Here is a 26,269-nt window from a genome sequence, read left to right on the forward strand (position 1 = left end):
CTATATATAATAGTTTACACATCTGCTAGTCCCAAACTATCAGTCCTCCCCTCCCCCTTGGCAACCACAAGTCTGTGCTCTATATGTCTATGAGTATGTTTCTGTTTCATAGGTAAGTTCATTTGTGTCATATTTTAGATCCCACATATAAGTGATACCATATGGTATCTTTTTCTTTCTGACTTACTTCACTTAGTATGATAATCTCTAGGTCCATCCATGTTGCTGCAAATGGCATTATGAAATATTCCCTTAAAATGATACAAAGAGGGCTTCCCTGGTGGCGCAGTGGTTGAGAGTCCGCCTGCCAATGCAGGGGACACGGGTTCGTGCCCTGGTCCAGGAGGATCCCACATGCCGCCAAGCGGCTAGGCCCGTGAGCCATGGCCGCCGAGCCTGCACGTCCGGAGCCTGTGCTCCGCAACGGGAGAGGCCACAGCAGTGAGAAGCCCGCGTACAGCAAAAAAAAATGATACAAAGAAACATTATCTGACCCTAATCCTGCATTCTAGGTACAACTGTCAACCTTACTGAACAGCTATCTCAAGGTGGATTTGGTTGTATTCAATATAGAGGGCATCCAGGTTCTGTGTCCAAAACAAACTTTTTAAGATAATTTAGCTTAACTGAAAAACAACACTCCAACCTCCCTCCTTCAATTCCATTATGATACAGTCACTTGACACCAAATTCCAGTATGGTGTATATTTACTACTAGAACCAGAAAGGATAACTCTAGTTCAGAATTAATCTAGTAATTCATCAAAAATAACCTCTGATGGCCCTAATTAGACAATAAAAAGAATTAAGCACACAGACTAGAAAGAAAGCTGTCTGGGGGCTTCCCTGGTGGCGCAGTGGTTGAGAGTCCGCCTGCCGATGCAGGGGACACGGGTTCGTGCCCCAGTCTGGGAAGATCCCACATGCCGCGGAGCGGCTGGGCCCGTGAGCCGTGGCCGCTGGGGCTGCACGTCCGGAGCCTGTGCTCCGTGACGGGAGAGACCACAGCAGTGAGAGGCCCGCATGCCGCAGGAAGGAAAAAAAAAAAAAAGAAAGCTGTCTGCATTCACAGATGGCATGATTATGTACATAATATATCCAAAGGAATCTACAAAGTACTAAAACTAACTGAGTTTATGAAGTTGTGGAATTCAAGGTCAGTATACAAAAATCATGTGCATTTTTATATACATATACCGAGCAAACGCTTGGGAAATTTATTTTTAAATACCACTCTTATAACATCAAAAAAAAATCAAATATCTAGGGAAAAGACTTAATGAAAGATGAGCAAGAACTCTACCTAAAAATACCTCAAAGCATTACTAAAAGATATTAAAGACCTAAACAGAGATATTTCATGTACACGGACTGGAAAACACAACATCATTAAGATGTCGATTCTCCCAAATTGATCTATAACTTCAACACAATCCTAATCAAAATCCCAGCAGGCATTCTGTAAAAACTGGCAAACTGATTCTAAAACTAACATGAAAATCCAAAGACCCGAGAATAGCTAAAATAATTTTTGATGAAAAGTATACTACCTGATTTTAAGATTTACTTTGCTACAGCAATTAAGACAGTACAGTACTGGCATAAGGACAAATAGATCAATGAAACATAACAGACAGTCCAGAAATATATTCACACTAATACTTCATTTTACAACAGAGGAGCCTCTACAATTCAGTAGGGAAAGGATGGTCTTTTCAACAAATGGTTCTGAAATAATTAGATATTCATATGGAAGAGAACACAGAATATCCTCACAACCTTAAAACAGGCAAAAATTCCTTTGACAAGGCACAAAAGTCACTAACAATAAAATCAAGGGCTTCCCTGGTGGCGCAGTGGTTGAGAGTCCGCCTGCTGATGCAGGGGATACGGGTTCGTGCCCCAGTCCGGGGAAGATCCCACATGCCGCAGAGCGGCTGGGCCCGTAAGGCATGGCCGCTGAGCCTGCGCGTCCGGAGCCTGTGCTCCGCAACGGGAGAGGCCACAACAGTGTGAGGCCCGCATACCACAAAAAAATAAATAAATAAAATAAAATAAAATCAAAAACTGAGAAAATGAACTTCACTAAAATAAACATGCTCATCAGAAGACACAATTAAGAAAATGATTAGGAAAGCCATAGACTAATGGAAAAACTCAAATACATATATCTGACAAAAGACTCACAACCAGGATGTACGAGAATAATTTTTAAAACGAAACAATCCAATATTTTTTTAATGAGCAAAATACTTGAACAGACACTTAGCAAAGGAAGGTATGAATGACTAATAGTTAACTGTGATGAATCACCAGATACTACTGAATATCAGTAGTCAACAGCGAAATGCAAATTAAAACCACAATGAGAGGGCTTCCCTGGTGGCGCAGTGGTTGAGAGTCTGCCTGCCAATGCAGGGGACACGGGTATGTGCCCCGGCCGGGAAGATCCCACATGCCGCGGAGCGGCTGGGCCCATGAGCCATGGCCGCTGAGCCTGCGCGTCCGGAGCCTGTGCTCCGCAACGGGAGAGGCCACAACAGTGAGAGGCCCACGTACCACAAAAAAAAAAAAAAAAAAAAAAAAACCCACAATGAGATACCACTTCACACCCAGTAAGATGACTAAAAATAAAAATCTGATAATGCCAACTGTCAGAATGTAGAGCAACTTGAAATCTCACATACTGCTAAGAGTATACAATGGTACAACCTTGTACTTTAGAAAAGTTTGGCAGTTTCTAATAACACTGAACACAAGACCTAGCAACTCTGCTCCTAAGTATAAACTCAAGAAAAATCAAAGCATATGTTCACACCAAATTGTTCATAGCAGCTTTATTATTAATAGTAAGAAAAAAATGGAAACAAATTAAATATTTGTCAATAGGAGAAAGGATACACACTGTGGTACAGTCATACGACCTAAAAAATGTTATGTGTAACATGGATGAATTCTTAAAATATTATGTTGAGCAGAAAGTCAGACACGAATGCATAGTGTATGATTCCACTATATGAAACTCAAGAATGGGTAGAATTAATATATAGTGAAAGAAATAAGAACTATGGTTACTTACGGGATAGAGAGAAAAACAAGGAATCTTTCTGGGATGATGAAAATTGTTTTTTACTTTAGATGGTAGTAACATGGGTACATACATTTGTCAAAATAAACTGTAAATCTGAATTTTGTCCATTTTACTGTGTGTAAACTATAACCCAACAAAGAAAAAACATCAATAGAACACCACTTTAAAAAGAGATAAGGAGATATGGGGGAATATTAAACTTCTGAGGAAAATGCGGTAGGTAGGGAGAGTAAGATGCTCTTTTTCCAAGAGAAAAGATAATGGCAATTATGTAAGAACAACATGCACTAAACATCATCATGTGGACCCAACAATCCTTTCCACTCATCTTTCAACTTAATAAATTTTAGGTAATTAAGAAATATTCTCAGCCAGAACTTTGGAGGGCCAAAGACCTCAGCAAGATAAAGGTCACTCTCTTAGTTGAGCCTTTCACAACGTCAGGCCCAGACTATTTTAATAGCTTTCTACTGGTCTCCATATCCCTACCCTACAATCCTTCTTCCACATGGTTACCTTCCTAAAATATAAATCTGATATTGTTCTTCTGTTTAAAATACTTTAGTGGATTTCCATAACCTATAAGTGGCTTCCAGAGATGTTTAATCATGTATTCTATCAGTAAAAGATTTTGAGTATCCACCTCCATATATGTATATTTTTATTAACAAATTAAGCATTACTGTAGCAATATATTATGCATATAATATATAAAACAAAAACATTAAAAAGGGATATAAACATGTAATATAATTAGCAGTCATAATACAAAAATGGCTCATCACAAGCACCTCTAAGTGTGGCATTACTGGGTTGGCCAAAAGGTTCATTCGTTTTTTTCTGTAAGATGGCTCTAGTAGCACTTAGTTGTCTTTAATTTCATTTGAAACAATTTTGTTAGACTGTATGTGACAGCTGTCATATCAGCATGCATTTAAGAAAAGACTTATCAAAACTGGTGAATTTTTGTGTAGCCATTTTAATACCGAAGATGAAAGAAAAAAAGCAACATTTTCAGCATATTATGCTTTATTATTTCAGGAAAGGTAAAACACAACTGAAATGTAAAAAAAAGATTTGTGCAGTGTATGGAGAAGGTGCTGTGACTGATCGAATGTGTCAAAAGTGGTTTACGAAGTTTTGTGCTGGAGATTTCTCGCTGAACGATGCTCCATGTTCAGGTAGACCAGGTGAAGTTGACAGCGATCAAATCAAGACATTAACTGAGAACAATCAACGTTATACAGTGCGGGAGACAGCCGACATACTCAAAATATCCAAATCAAGCACCGAAAATCATTTGCACCAGCTTGGTTATGTTAATCGCTTTGATGTTTGGGTTCCACATAAGTTAAGTGAAAAAAAACTTCTTGACTGTATTTCCGTATTCAATTCTCTACTTAAATGTAACGAAAATGTTCCGTTTTTAAAATAAATTGTGACAGGAGATGAAAAGTGGATACTGTACAATAATGTGGAACGGAAGAGATCGTGGGGAAAGTGAAATGAACCACCACCAACCACACCGAAGGCCCGTCTTCATCCAAAGAAGGTGATGTTGTGTATATGGTGGGATTGGAAGGGAGTCCTTTATTATGACCTCCTTCTAGAAAACCAAACGATTAATTCCAACAAGTATTGCTCCCAGTTAGACCAACTGAAAGTAGCACTCAACAAAGAGCGTCCAGAATGAGTCAAGAGAAAACGCATAATCTTCCATCAGGATGACTCAAGACTGCATGTTTCTCTGATGACCAGGCAAAAATTGTTACAGCTTGGCTGGTTCTGATTCATCTGCTGTATTCACCAGACATTGCATCTTTGGATTTCCATTTATTTCAGTCTTTATAAAATTCTCTTAATGGAAAAAATTTCAATTCCCTGAAAGACTGTAAAAAGCACCTGGAAGAGTTCTTTGCTTAAAAAGGTAAAAAGTTTTGGGAAGATGGAATTATGAAGTTGCCTGAAAAATGGCAGAAGGTAGTGGAACAAAAGGGTGAATACGTTGTTCAATAAAGTTCTTGGTGAAAATGAAGAATGTGTCTTTTATTTTTACTTAAAAACTGAAGGCACTTCTTGGACTGGTAGAAACACAAACCCACCAGACTTGGCCCCACCGCTTTACTGGTTTATCTCCCACGGTTACCTTCCTCCTACCCTGTGTTACGATCCTAACCACTTGTATTTCCTCAGAGGTGTGCTTTATCTTTGACATCTGGGCACAGACTATTTATCCTGCTCTTCTCTACTTCCTCTTAGCATACCTTTCACATATTCATTCTTCAAAACTCATCCTAAATGTTATTTCCTGTAGAAAATCTGCTTTATCTCCATGAAAGGTAATGATCCTCAATGTCTTGTTCAAATCATTAGAATGGCTTCTTATTCAAGTCACTTACGTATATATCTATTTCTCCATTAGACTGTAAAGAGCAAAGACTACGGTCTATTCTTTGCAGCCCAGAACTTAACAGTGCCTACATGCTTCATAAGTATCTTAGGAATTATCTTTATCAGTATTCACAAAGAAACCCATATTTTCCAAATATACTGGAAATATTTCAGTAACACAGAATATATAGACTGAGGTCTAGTCTAACAACCTGAAATACCACATAACCCAGTCCCTAAAGGTATTCTCTCTGACTTGAATTGACATATGTACATCACAGTCCTCATGGTGAGTTCCTCATGAAGTTAATTTCCTCATGGTATAAATCAAACACATGGATAAACTCACTGCCTTCCTGGATTGAGATTTTCTATAACACCTAAACATAAGCCATCTTTAAAATTTATTGGTTACCAGAATCAAATTTCACATCATAAACAACCTACCATTAAAAATATAATCTTTCATTATAAAACTAAAACTCTGGTTAAATTATTGTTTAACAAATTATTAAAAATTATTTTCTTCTACTGACGAAAGCAACACATTATTGAAGAGGAAAAAAATATAGTGAAGCATAAAACCTAGTGGTTTTTTTCCATTTCTTTTTTTGAGGAACATAGAGCTGTGGTTCTCACCCTAATTAGACTTTATAATCAACTACAAGGCTTTAAAAAACATACTGATAACTAGGCTCCACAAGAGACTAATTAAATCAAAATCTCTGAGGTTGTGTCTAAACCCTAGAATTTTTCAAAAGCTCCCAAGTGATTCTAATGTGCAACCAGGGTAAACAAAACCTTGGTATAAAGCTAAAAATGAAAGTTTTCATGCACTGATGGAAGAAATCCTTTTGAACGTTTGCAGTATTGAAATACAAATATTAAAAAGCCATCTATGTTGGGACAACTGAATGTCTGCACGCAAAAAAAAGAAGTTGAAACCTTTATCCTTACACTAGGCATGAAAATTAACTCAAAATGGATCACAGACCTAAATGGAAGAGCAAGAACTATAGACACCATCAAGAAAGTGAAAAGACAACCCACAATACATGCTGCAACATGGCAAATGGGAAAAAAGTGTGAATTATGTATCTCATAAGGGACTTGTATCCAGAATATATAAAGAACATTTACAAATGAATAATGAAAAGACAAGCAATCCAATTTTAAAATGGGCAGGGAATTTCCTGGTGGTCCAGTGCTTAAGACTCCAAGCTTCCACTGCACGGGGCGCAGGTTCAATCCCTGGTCAGCAACTAAGATCCTACATGCTGCCCAGTGCAGCCAAAAAAGTAAAAATAAATAAATCAATCTACTTTAGAAAATAAATGGGCAAAGGATCTGAATAGACATTTCTCTAAAGATATACAAATGGCCAATAAAAGCATGAGAAAGGGACTTCCCTGGTAGTGCAGCAGTAAAGAATCCGCCTGTCAGTGCAGGGGACACGGGTTCGAACCCTGGTCTGGGAAGATCCCACATGCCGCAGAGCAACAAAGTCCAGGCACCAAAACTACTGAGCCTGGGGGCTTCCCTGGTGGCACAGTGGTTGAGAGTCTGCCTGCTGATGCAGGGAACACGGGTTCATGCCCCGGTCCGGGAAGATCCCACATGCCGCGGAGCGGCTGGGCCTGTGAGTCATGGCCGCTGAGCTTGCGCGTCCGGAGCCTGTGCTCCACAACAGGAGAGGCCACAACAGTGAGAGGTCCGCGTACCGCAAAAAAACAAACAAACAAACTACTAAGCCTGTGCTCTGGAGCCCGCAAGCCACAACTACTGAGCCCACAGACTGCAACTACTGAAGCCCACGCGCCTAGAGCCCGTGCTCTGCAACAAGAGAAGCCACCGCAATGAGAAGCCTGCGCGCTGCAATGAAGAGTAACCCCCACTCGACGAACTAGAGAAAGCCTAAGAACAGCAACAAAGACCCAATGCAGCCAAAAAATATAAATTTATTAATAAATTAAAATAACATGAGAAAATGTTCAACATGAACAGCCATCAGGAAACTGCAAATCAAAGCCACAATGAGACATCACTTCATATCCACTAGGATGGCTATAATTAAAAAGATAATATCAAGGGAGGAGATCAATTGGTGGAGTAGGAGAATGCTGAGCTCACCTCCCCAAAGAAACACATCACAATACAGCTACATGAGGAATCCTCAATGAAAACAAATTGGAGAATGATAGAAAGACTCTTCTTCAACCAAGGCTATGAGGAAAGATCCACACAAAGTCAAGTAGAAAGGGAGGAGAAGCAATCAGGACTTGCAGCACTAGGAGGGGACACAGAAGAGGAGACGGATATCACAGGCTCAGAGATCCTCCGTGGGGAGTGAGTGGTCCAAGCCACATATTGAGCACCACCTCCCTGGGGTTCAATACCAGGAAGATGTGTCTCCTTAGCTGGTTACAAAACTAGTGGGAGTTATAGGAGGGCTATAAGAAACCGAGATTCTACTCCTGAAGAATGCACACACTTGCTTGCTTACTCCCAGGAATAAGGCCTAGGAAAAACAGTGAAACTTCCTTGGGCTCTGGTTGGTTTCCCAAAACCACACACAAACTGTGGGCACCCTGGCCCACAACAAGCACCTCTCCAGCACCCCTAGCTATTTATTTATTTATTTTATTTTATTTATCTTTGGCTGCACTGGGTCTTCATTGCTGCATGGGGGCTTTCTCTAGTTGTGGCAAGTAGGAGCTACTCTTCGTTACAGTGCACGGGCTTCTCATTGCAGTGGCTTTTCTTGTTGCGGAGCACGGGCTCTAGGCGCACGAGCTTCAGTAGTTGTAGCACATGGGCTCGGTAGTTGTGGCTCGCGGGCTCCATAGCGCTGGCTCAGTAGTTGTGGCGCACAGGCTTAGCTGCTCGGCAGCATGGGGGATCTTCCCAAACCAGGGCTCGAACCCCTGTCCCCTGCACTGGCAGGCGGATTCTTAACTACTGCGCCACCAGGGAAGCCCCAGACATTTTTTAAATGTCTGTACAGATTACTTCCCTGCCCTTCAGGATAAGAACTACACACACTGAGTGTCTACTAAGCCAAGTAATTAATGTGTAATTATGTGTGTATGTGCATGTTTGTGTGTGTGCATACATAAAATCTCCTAACACTGTCATATAAGTTTCAACCCTATTTTATAGATAAGAAAAGGTTCAAAGATTTAAAAACCTGTCCAAGGCTACCATACCATTAAGTACTAAAGCTAGAATTTGATCCACCACAGCCTGGTTCTTTCCACTAGAAGCTAAGGCAGATAGACATAAACATGCACATATATATATATAAATTCAATAGTACATATGTGAACAAGATAAACAAGGAGAACAATATATGGGTCAGAGCTTAAGGAGATGGTTGGATAAATACCAAGTGAGTCAGAAATTGATTCATTCAGCAAAGTGGATCCCCGTTAGTCTGTAGGTAAGGTAAGGCTAATAAGAAAGAACAGATAATGGTCTGGGGCAGGACACTGGATGTCAAATTTAGGGAACAAATAGTCCAATTCAGCTGAAGTTTCCTACAGGGAATAGAGAAAAAAAAAGGTAGAGAGAGACCTGACAGTGGATGTCTACGAATATCAGTTCTAGGAGTTTCAACTTCACCTTGTGGGCAATGAAGAGCCTTTGAAGGCTTCTGTGTAGGCTTGTAATGTGATAACGGCATTAGTTGAGGAGAATTCCTCTGAACACCCTGGATGGAAAAAAGAAATAGGAAAGAGCTAAGGTAGGGAAGAGGATAGGAGAAAATATTTGCAGGTTATATATCATATATTGGGTAGGCCAAAACGTTCATTCAGGTTTTTCCATAACATCTTATGGAAAAACCCGAACGAACGTTTTGGCCAACTCAATAAGAGATTAATATCTAGAATGTAATAAAGAACCCTTACAACTTAACCAGTGCATTAAAAAGTGAGCAAAGAGACCTTCAAGATGGCAGAGGAGTAAGACATGGAGATCACCTTCCTGCCCACAAATACATCAGAAATACATCTACATGTGGAACAACTCCTACAGAACATCTACTGAACGCTGGCAGAAGAATGAGACTTCGCAAAAGGCAAGAAACTCCCCACGTACCTGGGTAGGGCAAAAGAAAAAAGAAAAAACAGAGATGAAACAATAAGGATGGAACCTGCACCTCTGCGAGGGAGCTGAGAAGGAAGAAAAGTTTCCACACACTAGGAAGCCCCTTCACTAGAAGACACGGAGGGTGGGCAGGGGGGAGGCTTCGGAGCCACAGAGGACAGCGCAGCAACAGGGGTGCAGAGGGCAAAGCAGAGAGATTCCCGCCCAGAGAATGGGTGCCGACCAGCACTCACCAGCCCGAGAGGCTTGTCTGCTCACCTGCCGGGGCGGGCAGGCGCTGGGAGCTGAGGCTCAGGCTTCGGAGATCAGACCCCAGGGAGAGGACTGGGGTTGGCTGCATAAAAACAGCCTGAAGGGGGCTAGTGCGCCACAGCTAGCCAGGAGGGAGTCCGGGAGAAACTCTGGACCTGCCTAAGAGGCAAGAGACCATTGTTTCAGGGTGCATGAGGAGAGGGAATTCAGAGCACCACCTAAACGAGCTCCAGAGATGGGCACAAGCCGTGGCTATCAGCACAGACACTAGAGACGAGCATGAGACGCTAAGGCTGCTGCTGCAGGCACCAAGAAGCCTGTGTGCAAGCACAGGTCACTATCCATACCACCACTCCCAGGAGCCTGTGCAGCCCGCCACTACCAGGGTCCCGTGATCCAGGGACAACTTCCCCTGGAGAACACATGGGGCCTCACGCTGTTGCAATGTCACACCGGCCTCTGCCGCTGCAGGCTCGCCCTGCAATCTGTACCCCCCCTCCCCCGGGCCTGAGTGAGCCAGAGCCCCCTAATCAGCTGCTACTTTAAACCCATCCTGTCTGAGCAGGAACAGACGCCCTCAGGAAACCTACATGCAGAACTGGGGCCAAATCCAAACCTGAACCCCAGGAGCTGTACGAACAAAGAGGAGAAAGGGAAATCTCTCCCGGAAGCCTCAGGAGCAGCGGATTAAATCTCCACAATCAACTTGATGTATCTCGCATCTCTGGAGTACCTGAATAGACAATGAATCATCCCAAATTGAGGCGGTGGACTCTGGGGGCACCTGTAGACTTGGGGTTTGCTTTCTGCATCTAATTTATTTCTGGCTTTATGTTTATCTTAGTTTAGTATTTAGAGTTTATCATCACTGGTAGATTTGTTTATTGATTTGCTTGCTCTCTCTTTTTTTTTTATATATAGATTATATATATATTTTTTTCCTTTTTGTCTTTTTGTGGGTGTAGATGTATGCTTCTTTGTGTGATTTTGCCTTTATAACTGCTTTTACCACTTGTCCTATAATTCTGCCTGTCCGTTTTCGTTTTTGTTTTTTTAGTATAGTTTTTAGCGCTTGTTATCATTGGTGGATTTTTTTGCTTTGGTTGCTCTCTTCTTCCTTTTTTTTTTCTTTTTATTACTTTTAAATTTTTTGTTATTCTTAATAATTTTTTTATTTTTTATTTTAATAACTTATTTTTTTAATTTTTTTTTCTCCCTTTTCTTCTGAGCCATGTGGCTGACAGGGTCTTGGTGCTCTGGCCAGGTGTCAGGCCTGTGCCTCCAAGGTGGGAGAGACGAGTTCAGGACATTGGTCCACCAGAGACCTCCCAGCTCCAAGTAATAACAAATGGCAAAAGCTTTCCCAGAGATCGCCATCTCAATGCTAAGACCCAGCTCCACTCAATGACCAGCAAGCTACAGTGCTGGAAACCCTATGCGAAAAAACTAGCAAGAAAGGAACACAACCCCACCCATTAGCAGAGAGGCTGCCTAAAACCATAATAAGGCCAGAGACACCCCAAAACACACCACCAGATGCTGTCCTGCCCATCAGAAAGACAAGATCCAGACTCATCCACCAGAACACAGGCACTAGTCCCCTCCACCAGGAAGCCCACAAAACCCACTGAAGCAAACTTAGCCACTGGGGGCAGACACCAAAAAGAACGGGAACGACGAACCTGCAGCCGGTGAAAAGCAGACCCCAAACACAGTAAGGTAAGCAAATTGAGAAGACAGAGGAACACACAGCGGATGAAGGAGCAAGGTAAAAACCCACCAATCACACAAAGGAAGAGAAAATAGGCAGTCTACCTGAAAAACAATTCACAGTAATGATAGTAAAGATGATCCAAAATCTTGGAAATAGAGAAAATACAAGAAACGCTGAACAAGGACCTAAAAGAACTAAAGAGCAAATAATGATGAACACCACAATAAATGAAATTGAAAAATCTCTAGAAGGAATCAATAGCAGAATAAATGAGGCAGAAGAATGGATAAGGGACCTGGAAGATAAAATAGTGGAAATAACTACCACAGAGCAGATTAAAAAAAAAAAAGAATGAAAAGAATTGAGGAGAGTCTCAGACACCTCTGGGACAACATTAAACATACCAACATTCGAATTATAGGGGTCCCAGAAGAAGAAGAAAAAAAGGAAAAGACTAAGAAAATATTTGGAAAAATTATAGTTGAAAACTTCCCTAATATGGGAAAGGAAATACTCAATCAATACCAGGAAGCGAAGAGAGTCCCATACAGGATAAAACCTAGGAAAAACACATCAATACACATATTAAGCAAACTATCAAACATTAAATACAAAGAAAACATTAAAAGCAGCAAGGGAAAAACAACAAATAACACACAAGGGAATCCCCATAAGGTTAACAGTTGATCTTTCAGCAGAAACTCTGCAAGCCAGAAGGGAGTCGCAGAACATATTTAAAGTCATGAAAGAGAAAAAGCTACAACCAAGATTACTCTCCCCAGCAAAAATCTCTTTCAGATTCGAGGGAGAAATTAAAACCTTTAGAGATAAGCAAAGGTTAAGAGAATTCAGCACCACCAAACCAGCTTTACAACAAATGTTAAAGGAACTTCTCTAGGCAGGAAACACAAGAGAAGGAAAAGACCTACAATAACAAACCCAAAACATTAAGAAAATGGTAACAGGAACATACATATCATAACTACCTTAAATGTAAATGGATTAAATGCTCCAAGCAAAAGACATAGACTGGCTGAACGGATACAAAAACAGAACCCGTATATATGCTGTCTACAAGAGACCCACTTCAGACCTAGGGACACATAGAGACTGAAAGTGAGGGGATGGAAAAAGATATTCCATGCAAATGGAAATCAAAAGAAAGCTAGAGTAGCAATTCTCGTATCAGACAAAATAGACTTTAAAATGAAGATTATTACAAAAGACAAAGAAAGATACTACATAATGCTCAAGGTATCAATACAAGAAGAAGATATGACAATTGTAAATATTTATGCACCCAATATACGAGCACACCAATACATAAGGCAAATGTAAACAGCCATAAAAGGGGAAATCGACAGTAACACAATCATAGTAGGAGACTTTAACTCCCCACTTTCACCAATGGACAGACCATCCAAAATGAAAATAAATAAGGAAACACAAGCTTTAAATAATGCATTAAACAAGATGGACTTAATTGATATTTATAGGACATTCCATCCAAAAACAACAAAATACACTTTCTTCTCAAGTGCTAATGGAACATTCTCCAGGACAGATCATATCTTGGGTCACAAATCAAGCCTTGGGTAAATTTAAGAAAACTGAAATCGTATCAAGTATCTTTTCCGACCACAACGCTAAGACTAGATAACAATTACAGGAAAAAAACTGTAAAAAATACAAACACATGGAGGCTAAACAATACACTACTAAATAACCAAGAGATCACTGAAGGAATAAAAGAGGAAATCAAAAAATACCTAGAAACAAATGACAATGAAAACACGATGACCCAAAACCTATGGGATGCAGAAAAAGCAGTTCTAAGAGGAAAGTTTATAGCAATAAAATCTTACCTCAATAACAAGAAACACCTCAAACAACCTAACCTTACACCTAAAGCAATTAGAGAAAGAAGAACAAAAAGAACCCCCAAAGTTGGCAGAAGGAAAGAAATCATAAAGATCAGATCAGAAATAAATGAAAAAGAAATGAAGGAAATGATAGCAAAGATCAATAAAACTAAAAGCTGGTTCTTTGAGAAGATAAACAAAATTGATAAACCATTAGCCAGACTCATCAAAAAAAAAAGGGAGAAGACTCAAATCCACACAATTAGAAATGAAAAAGGAGAAGTAACAACTGACACTGCAGAAATACAAAGGATCATGAGAGATTACTACAAGCAACCCTATGCCAATAAAATGGACAACCTGGAAGAAATGGACACATTCTTAGAAAAGCACAACCTTCTGAGACGGAACAAGGAAGAAATAGAAAACATAAACAGACCAATCACAAGCACTGAAATTGAGACTGTGATTAAAAATCTTCCAACAAACAGAAGCCCAGGACCAGATGGCTTCACAGGTGAATTCTATCAAACACTTACAGAAGAGCTAACAACTATCCTTCTCAAACTCTTCCAGAATATAGCACAGGGAGGAACACTCCCAAACTCATTCTACGAGGCCATCATCACCCTGATACCAAAACCAGACAAAGATGTCACAAAGAAAGAAAACTACAGGCCAATATTACTGATGAACATAGATGCAAAAATCCTCAACAAAATACTAGCAAACAGAATCCAACAGCACATTAAAAGGATCATACACCATGATCAAGCGGGGCTTATCCCAGGAATGCAAGGATTCTTCAATATACACAGATCAATCAATGTGATAAACCACATTAACAAATTGAAGGAGAAAAATCATATGATCCTCTCAAACGATGCAGAAAAAGCTTTCGACAAAATTCAACACCCATTTATGATAAAAACCCTCCAGAAACTAGGCATAGAGGGAACTTTCCTCAACATAATAAAGCCCACATATGACAAACCCACAGCCAACATCGTTCTCAATGGTGAAAAACTGAAACCATTTCCACTAAGATCAAGAACAAGACAAGGTTGTCCACTCTCACCACTATTATTCAACATAGTTTTGGAAGTTTTAGCCACAGCAATCAGAGAAGAAAAAGAAATAAAAGGAATCCAAATTGGAAAAGAAGAAGTAAAGCTGTCACTGTTTGCAGATGACGTGATGCTATACATAGAGAATCCTAAAGATGCTACCAGAAAATTACTAGAGCTAATCAATGAATTTGGTGAAGTAGCAGGATACAAAATTAATGCACAGAAATCTCTTGCATTCCTATACACTAATGATGAAAAATCTGAAAGAGAAATTAAGGAAACACTCCCATTTACCACTGCAACAAAAAGAATAAAATACCTAGGAATAAACCTACTTAAGGAGACAAAAGACCTGTATGCAAAAAACTATAAGACACTGACGAAAGAAATTAAAGATGATACAAATAGATGGAGAGATATACCATGTTCTTGGATTGGAAGAATCAACACTGTGATAGTGACTATACTATCCAAAGCAGTCTACAGATTCATTGCAATCCCTATCAAATGAACAATGGCATTTTTAACAGATCTAGAACAAAAAATTTCACAATTTGTATGGAAACACAAAAGACCCCGAATAGCCAAAGCAATCTTGAGAACGAAAAACGGAGCTGGAGGAATCAGGCTCCCTGACTTCAGACTATACTACAAAGCTACAGTAATCAAGACAGTATGGTACTGGAACAGAAACAGAAATATAGATCAATGGAACAGGATAGAAAGCCCAGAAATAAACCCACACACATATGATCACCTTATCTTTGATAAAGGAGGCAAGAGTATACAGTGGAGAAAAGACAGCCTCTTCAATAAGTGGTGCTGGGAAAACTGGACAGGTACATATAAAAGTATGAAATTAGAACACTCCCTAACACCATACACAAAAATAAACTCAAAATGGATTAAGGACCTAAATGTAAGGCCAGAAACTATCAAACTCTTAGAGGAAAACATAGGCAGAACACTCTATAACATAAATCACAGCAAGATCCTTTTTGATCCGCCTCCTAGAGAAATGGAAATAAAGACAAAAATAAACAAATGGGACCTAATGAAACTTCAAAGCTTTTGCACAGCAAAGGAAACCATAAACAAGACCAAAAGACAACCCTCAGAATGGGAGAAAATATTTGCAAATGAAGCAAATGACAAAGGATTAATCTCCAAAATTTCATGCAGCTCATGCAGCTCAATAACAAAAAAACAAACCCAATCCATAAATGGGAAGAAGACCTAAATATACATTTCTCCAAAGAAGATATACAGATTGTCAACAAACACATGAAAGAATGCTCAACATCATTAATCATTAGAGAAATGCAAATCAAAACTACAATGAAATGCAAAATGAAACCACAATGAGATCAAAACCACTTCACACCCATTAGTATGGCTACTATCCAAAAAAAAAAAAAAAGTGTTGGTGTGGATGGGGAGAAACTGGAACCCTTGTGCATTGCCAGTGGAAATGTAAAATGATGCAGCTGCTGTGGAAAACAATATGGTGGTTCTTCAAAAACTTAAAAATAGAACTACCAATGATCTAGCAATTCCATTTTTGGGTATATACCCAAAAGACTTAAAAGCAGGGACTCAAACTGGTATTTGTACAACCATATTCATAGCAGCATTATTTGCAATAGCCAAGGTAGAAGCAACCTGTGTCTAATGACAAATGAATGAATGGATTAACAAAGTGTAGCATATACATACAATGGAATTTTATTTCAGCCTTAAAAAGGAATGAAACTGACACACACTACAAAATGGGTAAACTTTGAAGACATTATGCTAAGTGAAACAAGCCAGACATAAATATTGTATGATTCCTCTCATATGATATTGTTAGTGTTTAATGAGTATAGTTTCAGTTCAGGATGATGAAGAAGTTCTCGATATGGATGGTGGTAACCACTGCACAACAGTGTGAATGCACTTAATTAATGCCTGAACTGTACACTTAACAATGGTTAAATTGGTCATTTTTAAATAAGTTTTCTTATGTTCTTTAGTAAAATGAAAAATTTATAATTTTTATAATGCAAAATACACATTCAAATTAAAAGAAAAATGACAGGCTAGGCAAAAAATCTGCAACACAGTTATTAACAAAGCCCTTCTATAACTCAAATAAGAAAGACAGTAGAAAATTGGTCAATGTATATAATGAGCAATCGAAAGGGAAATTCTGATGTTTAATAAACATGAAGGAACACTCATTTTCAACAGTGCTCAAGAAAATATACATTAAAATTAGATAGTTTTATATTGACAAAAATATAATGAAAATTGTGTTGGAGGACTGAGGAAATGTGTGCATTCATGTGCCATGCATGAGGAAAGCAGAAGTACATTCAATCATCTTGGTGGAAAACAAAGCTGTATATACCAAAAATAAAAAACACATTCCCGGGCTTCCCTGGTGGCGCAGTGGTTGAGAGTCCGCCTGCCGATGCAGGGGACACGGGTTCGTGCCCCGGTCTGGGAAGATCCCACATGCCGCGGAGCAGCTGGGCCCGTGAGCCATGGCTGTTGAGCCTGTGCGTCCGGAGCCTGTGCTCCGCAACGGGAGAGGCCACAACAGTGAGAGGCCCATGTAACGCAAAAAAAAAAAAAAAAAAAAAAACACATTCCCTTTGACTTAGTAATCCTACTTTTACAAGTGTTATAGAAATATTCATACAACTCTGGAAATGTATGTACAATAATGCTTACTACCCCAGTGCTACAACTGCAAAAATTGAAAACTAAATATCCTTTCAATAGGAATATAAACAAAGACATTATGGTACAGTTATACAGTGCACTACAATGCAAGCATTAAAATAATGAGATAAATGTCTGTGTCTTATCTTGGAAAAAAAGCCAACAAAATATAAAGTTTTTTTTAAAAAGCAGTTGTAGCACAAAACAGATCTTTTTTTTTTAAAGGTATGACACACACACACACGGAATAGAATATCAAACAGTTAAACACTGTTAGCTCTGAAAAGGAGATAGGCGAAAGGGAAGTGATGAGGAGGAAACTGTCACTTTTGAAATACAAACATTATTTGATTTGGTTATATTATTTTTGTAATTACAGGGTTTTTATTTTAATAAAAATATTCTGACCTCAAAACTAGAGAATGGAAAGGACAGGAAAGACAATTTCAGGAAACTGACTTCAGAAGACAACCTTCTAGGCCATATGACAGATATCTTGCCCCCAAATATTTCTCCATACAATCTAAAGCTGTTTATTTACCTTTCTTACATTTTTCTGAAATTCCACTGGTGTCCTTTTAAAAACATTAAAAACTTGAGCATTATATGGTGGAAAGGAATTCAGGCTAGGAGCCCAAAAGCAGTTTCTGTGAATTACTTTACTCACTGATAGGATAAGAAACTCTCCCTGGAAGAGTAACAATCTCAATTTCATTTTTATTTTCCTTTAGCATTTTAGTAACATACGAAACCAAAATACTTTTTGTAAGATCAAGTGATTATCACCCATTCAAATCTTTTTAAATACATTAATAAAAAACTACACTCTACTAACCCAAGTAAGATTAGCATTATATTTTGAAGATGAGGATAGAAACAGGAAACAAAGGAAAGAAGTAGGTAATTTTGGACCATTCAACATTTTAAGGGTAGGACTGACTGTCAAAACTTGAGGCCAGGATACCAGAGACTGAGTAAAAGACTAGGGAGGTAGAGGTATATTAAGGACAAATTTCACTGACTTAAAAATTATTAGACCTGTGTGTGGGATACAGAACTTCATGATCGGACTTCCCTGGTGGCACAGGTTAAGAACCTGCCTGCCAATGCAGGGGACACGGGTTCGAGCCCTGGTCTGGGAAGATCCCACATGCTGCAGAGCAACTAAGCCCGTGCACCACAACTACTGAGCCTGCGCTCTAGAGCCCGCAAGCCACAACTATTGAGCCCACGTGCCACAACTACTGAAGCCCACACGCCTAGAGCCCGTGCTCCTCAACAAGAGAAGCCACTGCAATGAAAGTCCACACACTGCAACAAGGAGTGGCCCCCACTCAATGCAACTAGAGACAGCCTGTGCGCAGCAACAAAGAACCAACGCAGCCAAATTTTAATTAATTAATTAATTAAAAAAAAAAAAACTTCATGATCAAGTTAAGCCTTTGGATATGTACTCAACCAAAACAAAATACATTAATTTTTTAAATAGTAAATGCATACAAAACAAAATTTTAAATAGTAGCTTTTATTTAATCTTTTTTGAGTCACAGGTTCCTTTAAGTATCCGATGAAAGCTCTGGACCATCTGCCAGGAAAATCATGCATATTCATATTAAAAATTAAGCATGTATAAAAAAATTAAGCATGTACACAATTTAAAGAGACCTAAGACTATGGTTAAGAACTCCCATTAAAGAGAACTAAGACTCTGGGTTAAGACTCCCTCTGTCCACAAAGAACTTCACCCTTTAAACTGGCTTAACTCTAATTCTACCATGATAAAACCTAACTTCCACCATAATTTTCTTATTTCCTAAATTTTTTATTTTTATTTATTTATTTATTTTTGGCTGCACCACATGGCATGTGGGATCCTCGTTCCTTGACCAGGGATTGAACCCATGCCCCCTGCATTGCAAGCGTGGAATCCTAACCACTGGACTGCCAGGTAAGTCCCAACCATGACTTGCTTAAGCAACTGAGTTCAGAGATGTAATTTGGGATTAACTGCTTGAACACTTACAAGTCATTAGTTGTACACTTCATGGTGGGAGGAACAGAAAGAATACAGTCCTCCATTGGTGTCTGCGGAGAACTGGTCTAAGGACGTCTCTCCCACAGCCCCCTAGGATACCAAAATCATCAGATACTCAAGTCCCTTACATAAAATAGTGTAATATTTGCACAGAAACTATGCACATCCTCTTGTGTGCTTTAAATCATCTCTAGATTACTTATAATACCTAATACAATGTAGATGCTATATAAACAGTTGTAAATACTATGTAAATAGTTGCCAGTGCCACAAATTCAAGTTTTGCTTTTTGGAACTTTCTGGAATTTTTTTTACAATATTTTTGATCCTCAGTTGAATCTGCACATGTGGAACCCACAGATATGGAGGGTTGACTATACTGATAGCTGAGGAATAGATAAAATGACTATGGAGTAAAGAGTTAAAGTATTTAACAATCTGGAAGGGAGGGAGGGTAGACAGGTTTTTGTTTGTTTGTTTGTGTTTTGGGTTTTTTTGCGTACACACGGGCCTCTCCCTGTTGTGGCCTCTCCCGTTGCGGAGCACAGACTCCACAGACGCGCAGGCTCAGTGGCCATGGCTCATGGACCCAGCCACTCCGCGGCACATGGGATCCTCCCGGACCGGGGCACGAACCCATGTCCCCTGCATCGGCAGGCATACTCTCAGCCACTGCACCACCAGGGAAGCCCCTGAGAGGTTGTTTTAATCAACAGGAAGCAGAATAACAATTCCTGATCCATAGTAGGAACTCTATAAATGAATGAATGAAAAGTGAATAAAACAATAAATGAACAAAAGGAAGTAGCTGAAGAGACTTACTACATGGCTCCAATAATAGGGAGAGAATTTAATATTTTGGGCACTACCCTGAAAACATAATTTAAACATTTCCTCCTCACTACAGAAAAATACAGTCAAAATTCTCATCAGCCATATTTACAACCAAATTTTTAGAAAATGACTCACCCATTAGACTTGCCAATTGCAGTATACATAAAATTCATTAGGAGGAAAAAATCAAATTACTAAATCAAAATCAAAGAAACAAGGAGAAAAATTATTAAGTCAAAGGAGGAAAAAATAAAAAATAAAATCAAAATATAAAGAAAAGGGCTACTTACAAAATTAAATGCAGACAAATTCAACTAAATACTAACTTACTTTAAAATACACCAGGGACTTCCCTGGTGGCACAGTGATTAAGAATCCGCCTGTCGGGCTTCCCTGGTGGCGCAGTGGTTGAGAGTCCGCCTGCCGGTGCAGGGGACACGGGTTCGTTCCCCAGTCCGGGAAGATCCCACATGCCGCGGAGCGGCTAGGCCTGTGACCCATGGCCGCTGAGCCTGTGCTCCGCAACGGGAGAGGCCATAAGTGAGAGGCCCGCATACCGCAAAAAAAAAAAAAAAAAAAAAAAAGTATCCGCCTGCCAATGCAGGGGACGTGGGTTCGAGCCCTGGTCCAGGAAGATCCTACATGCCATGGAGCAACTACTGAACCTGCACTCTAAAGCCCTCAAGCCACAACTACTGAGCCCATGTGCCACAACTACTGAAGCCCCCACGCACAGAGCCCGTGCTAAGCCACTGCAACGAGAAGTGGATTCTTAACCACTGTGCCACCTGTGAAGCCCCCAAAAAATCTTTTAAAATATACAAAGAAAATAAAAACTATGAAATAATAGAACTAAAAATGTCTGAAGAGACGTCTCATCTATCTCTGATGAAACCTGAACCTTTTCAGCCAAAATACGTTACGCAGAGTTTTATTTTTTCCCAGCTAGGTGCTAAGTTTTTAACTTCTAGGAGCTCTAAGGAAGCAACTGATACTTTTTATAGCAAATAAGTGTTAAGTAATTCTATTAGTTTATATTCTATTCTACTTAAGCAAATATCATTTTAAAGCCTCTGATGAATACTTTTAAGAGAGGCAATGCCAGCAGCAGCAAAAACTAATTGAGATGGCCCAATGCCACAAAGGAAGTAAGCACTAAAACTAGAATTCCTGAGAGGGAAGGACTGGGAGTGTGGGGATTAGCAGATATAAACTATTATACATAGGAAGGATAAACAACAAGGTCCTACTGTATAGCACAGGGAACTATATTCGACATCCTGCGATAAACCATAATGGAAAAGAATATGAAAAAAGGAATGTATGTATGTGTATAAGTGAGTCACTCTGCTGTACAGCAGAGATTGCCACAACATTGTAAATCAACTATACTTCAATAAAAAAAAATTTTAGGGCTTCCCTGGTGGCACAGTGGTTGAGAGTCCACCTGCTGATGCAGGGGACACAGGTTCGTGCCCCAGTCTGGGAAGATCCCACATGCCACGGAGCAGCTGGGCCCATGAGCCATGGCCGCTGAGCCTACGCATCCAGAGCCTGTGCTCCGCAGCAGTGAGAGGCCCACGTACCGCAAAAAAAAAAAAAAAAAAAAGAGAAAAAGAAACTAGAATTCTAATACAAGCCATATGATTGTAGGGCCCATACTCTTTTTTTTTGGACCATTTCATTTATTTATGTATTTTTTGGCTGCACTGCTCTGCATGCAGGATCCTAGTTCCCTGACAAGGGATCAAACCCGTGCCCCCTGCAGTGGAAGCGTGGAGTCCTAACCATTGGACTGCCAGGGAATTCCCTAGGGCCCGTACTCTTCATCGCTATGCTATGCTGTCTCTTAAAGATATCTCCTGCCATTTTTTATTACAATAAAATTTTTAACACAATAACAGCAAAGAACTCCAAAAACTTCCAATTTGAAAGAAGAGGAAATATAACATATTTTTCCTTCTGTATAATATCCAGAAAAGCTACAGACATTATGATTACTATTTAAAGGAAAAAGAGTATAAACATTAATTTAAATAATCCTATTTCTAAAAATGTTATAGGCAACTCAATGTTGCTTTTTTATTTACTTCATTTCAGAAACACCATATTCTCATCACTGACTGATACTCAACTGTCTAGTCTCCCAAAACTTTAGCGTTTAAAAAATCTCCACTCCCCCCATTCTAATGATCCATGTGACACTTCAGTGTTTGGAGAGAAGGCAAATAAAGAAATATAAATTGTTTATAATGGTGATATCAGTCACAAGTCTGACCTATTGTTACACTGTAGTTTGGGAAGTTTCTCAACAAGAGCAAAACTATAACTAAAATTTATTTTACATTTGCCTTATGAAATTTAAGTACTGAAATAAATGTCATTCCAGTCTACTGGGTGGGTATGAAAAAATCTCAACACATTTCAATACTATTAAAGTCATTCTTCTTTTATTAATATTCTAAAGTTAATGATCTTTCTTCCATAAGAAAGAATCTTTCTTCCATAATAATCTTTCTTCCATCTTTCTTCTTATCTTTCAGTGACATAAGAGTCAGTCACCGGGCTTCCCTGGTGGCGCAGTGGTTGAGAGTCCGCCTGCCGATGCAGGGGACACGGGTTCGTGCCCCGGTCTGGGAAGATCCCACATGCCGCGGAGCAGCTGGGCCCGTCAGCCATGGCCGCTGAGCCTGCGCATCTGGAGCCTGTGATCCACAACGGGAGAGGCCACACAGTGAGAGGCCCGCGTACCGCAAAAAAATTAAAAAAAAAAAAAAAAAGAGTCAGTCACTGACTGGGACTTCCCTGGTGCTCCAGTGGGTAAGATGCCTCACTCCCGATGCAGGGGGCCCGGGTTGGATCCCTGGTCGGGGAACTAGATCCCACATGCATGCCACAACTAACAGTTCTCATGCTGCAACTAACAGTTCTCATGCTGCAATTAAGAAGCCCGCGTGCCGCAAACTAAAGATCCCACATGCCACAATGAAGATCCCAGTGCTGCCAAAATAAGTAAAAATTTTTTTAAAAAAGAACATAAACAGTTCTATTCTCAGATCATGCCATACTTAAACTTAACATCTCATAAAAAGTACTTCAAATTTTTGATAGATACATAGAATCATGAAATTACAAGACTAAAAAGAATTTAAAAGGTCATTTCTTTAATTTCCTTGTCTTCTAGCAGGATCATATTCATACCACCAAGATTTTTATCTATTTTATTAAGCCCAAGAAACTAAAATTCCAAAATCTCCCATAGAAACCTATTCTAATACTTCCTTATGTAATTTTACATTTTCTTAAATCTCTGAAGCCAAAAAGAGCAGAGTAAAATAGAAACGTGGGTCTTTGAAGGCAAGCGTGACCTACTTTGGTATAATCCTGCTTAAACCAACTTCTGACAGAATGACTTTGGGCAAATTACTACAAGCACCCACGCCTCATTTCTTGTCCATAAAATATGGTAATAGTTCACCACCAAAATTTGTCTAAGGATTAAGTTGACAGGCACAGTCACAATTATGTTGCATAGTACCATAGCTAATAGTCAATAACTCTCACTTCCTCCTCTCTCTTTTTTTTTTTTTTTGAGGTACGCGGGCCTCTCACTGCTGTGGCCCCTCCCGTTGCGGAGCACAGGCTCAGCGGCCATGGCTCACGGGCCCAGCCACTCTGCGGCATGTGGGATCTTCCCGGACCGGGGCACGAACCCATGTCCCCTGCATCGGCAGGCGGACTCTCAACCACTGCGCCACCTGGGAAGCCCGCCTCCTCTCTCTTTTTTTTTTTTTTTTTAATCTTTGGCTGTGATGGGTCTTCATTGCTGCACGTGGGCGTTCTCTAGTTGCAGCAAGCGGGGACTACTCTTCATGGTGGTGCGCGGGCTTCTTGTTATGGTGGCTTCTCTCGTTGCAGAGCACAGGCTCTAGTTGCACAGGCTTCAGTAGTTGCAGCATACGGGCTCAGTTGTTGCGGCAAGCAGGCCCTAGAGCACATGGGCTTCAGTAGTTGCGGTGCACGGGCTCAGTAGTTGCGGCACATGGGCCCTAGTGCACATGGGCTTCAGTAGTTGCGGTGCACGGGCTCAGTAGTTGCGGCACATGGGCCCTAGTGCACATGGGCTTCAGTAGTTGCGGTGCATGGGCTCAGTAGTTGCGGTGCATGGGCTCTAGAGTGCAGGCTCAGTAGTTGTGGCGCACGGGCTTAGCTGCTCCATGGCATGTGGGATCTTTCCGGACCAGGGATTGAACCCGTGTCCCCTGCACTGGCAGGCGGATTCTTAACCACTGCACCACCAGGGAAGTCCCTCCTTGCCTGGTTGGACAGATTAACCCTCCTTTAGATAAAAATTATAAAATCTGGTTTAAAAAAAAAACATTTTTTCAAGGCTCTGGAGAGTGACCAAATGGAGACAGAAACTTGAGAGTTTATCCATGAAAAAATGAAACTGCATCCAATGATATCTGCATTTTGTAACTTCTCGTCTAAGACAGCAGTCTCAAATTTTTCTGCCTCAGGATTCCTTTACTTTCTTAAAAGTACTGAGTACCCCATGTAAGAAATTAAAAAGGAAAAAAATTTTTAAATTCATTTAGAATGACAATGAACTTATTACCTATTAAAATAAAATTTTAATATTTTCCAGAACAAAAAAAAATTAACAAGAGGGTGGCATAGTTTTACATTTTGTAATTATACAGTTTTAAAAAGACAACTGGATTCTCATATCTGCACCTTCATTCACTCTTTGCAATCCACTGTTCTTCCTGAAGCATATAAAGAAAAAAAGGCATCACATACACAATATAGTTGGAAAAGGCAGGACCTTGTCAACCTTGAAAGGCTCTCAGGGTCCAAAAGAGGTCCTCAGACCACACCATGAGAATTTCTGACCTAATGGTACTCTAATCTGTGCACAACTAGGGGGTAAGCCCCAAAATTTGCATATAAACTCTGCCCCAAATCTTGGTTAATTGCTAAACCATGCATGCACAGTAGAGACTCCAGGGTACAGTGACAAAGAAGGAACTTAAAAGATTTCAGCTGTTGTCACCACTGAAAAGAGAATGGAATTTTAATCCAATTAAGCTAGAACAAAAAAATACTCTTCAGAGAACACAACAGAATCTAGTCCCTGAATTTCATTCAAAATACAAGCGTAAAATTAAGAAATTACTATCCAGTATTCACACAGAAAAAACACAAAACAAATAAAAAACCAAGAAAATGTGACGTATACGCAAGGGAATACAGTAAACAAAATCCAACCTCAAGATGTAGATGTTGCAATTGGAGGACTAAAGGAAAATATTTTCAAACAACTTTAGAGATAAGCAATCACAGATAATTGGAAATTATAAAAGGAACCAAATACAAATTCTAGAATAAAAACTACAATAATTAAATTTGGAGATACATTAAGTGGGTTTAACAGCAAACTGGAGACAACAGAAGATAAATCCTGAGAAATCATCTGAGAGAAAAAAGACTGAGGAGAGCAGAGCCTCAGAGACCCGTGGAACAGTATGAAGGAGTCAAATATAACTTAAATCACAGAAAAAAAGAATAGGCCAGAAATCTATTTTTAAAATAATGGCCAAAACTTTCCCAGTTTGGTGAAAAACAAAAAATTTACCTATTCAGTATTAATAAAACTAAACAGGAAAAATACAAACAAAATAAACATATGCACACTCATAGTTAAGACGGCTTAAAAAGATACAGAAAAAAAATCTTGAACGTAGCCTGAGGAAAAAAACACCTAGCTAGAACAAAAATATAAATGCCATCTAATTTCTCAGCAGAAATTATAGAGAACAGAAGACAATGGAACTGTATCTTTAAAGAACTGGAAGGGAAACTTTTCAGCCAGAATTCTTCAGCAAAACTACTCTTCAAAAATCAAGAAAAATAAAGATACTTTTAGATAAAGACAGTATTTTTAGCCAGCCAACAGTATGGCAATTCTTCAAAAAATTAAAAATAGAATTAGCATATGATGCAAATATTCCACTTCTGGGTACATATCTAAAAGAAATGAACGGGACTCAAACAGATATTTACACACCCATGTTCACAGCAGCATTACTGACAAAAGCCAGAAAGTGGAAATAACCCAAGTGTCCATTAATAGATGAAAGGACAAGCAAAATGTGGTACATATATATCCAATGGAATATTATTCCAACCTAAAAAGGAATG

At 39.6% G+C, this 26,269-nt stretch overlaps 1 protein-coding gene across 2 annotated transcripts in view; it reads right to left on the reverse strand.

Moving 5' to 3' along the window:
- The window catches only part of RAB3GAP1 (RAB3 GTPase activating protein catalytic subunit 1), a 124,120-nt gene that overhangs the window by 86,375 nt on the left and 11,476 nt on the right, over positions 1 to 26,269 (reverse strand). Inside the window, exon 2 of one of the 2 annotated variants that reach the window (XM_081241605.1) lies at positions 19,220 to 19,321. The exons of the other annotated variant lie outside the window; for it this stretch is intronic. The gene's annotated coding sequence lies outside the window, so the exon portion shown is untranslated. The remainder of the gene's footprint in view (positions 1 to 19,219; positions 19,322 to 26,269) is intronic. 2 annotated transcript variants of the gene reach the window in all.

This window comes from Mesoplodon bidens (assembly GCF_964165515.1).
Source record: "Mesoplodon bidens genome assembly, chromosome: 8".
Classification (NCBI taxonomy): domain Eukaryota; kingdom Metazoa; phylum Chordata; class Mammalia; order Artiodactyla; family Ziphiidae; genus Mesoplodon; species Mesoplodon bidens.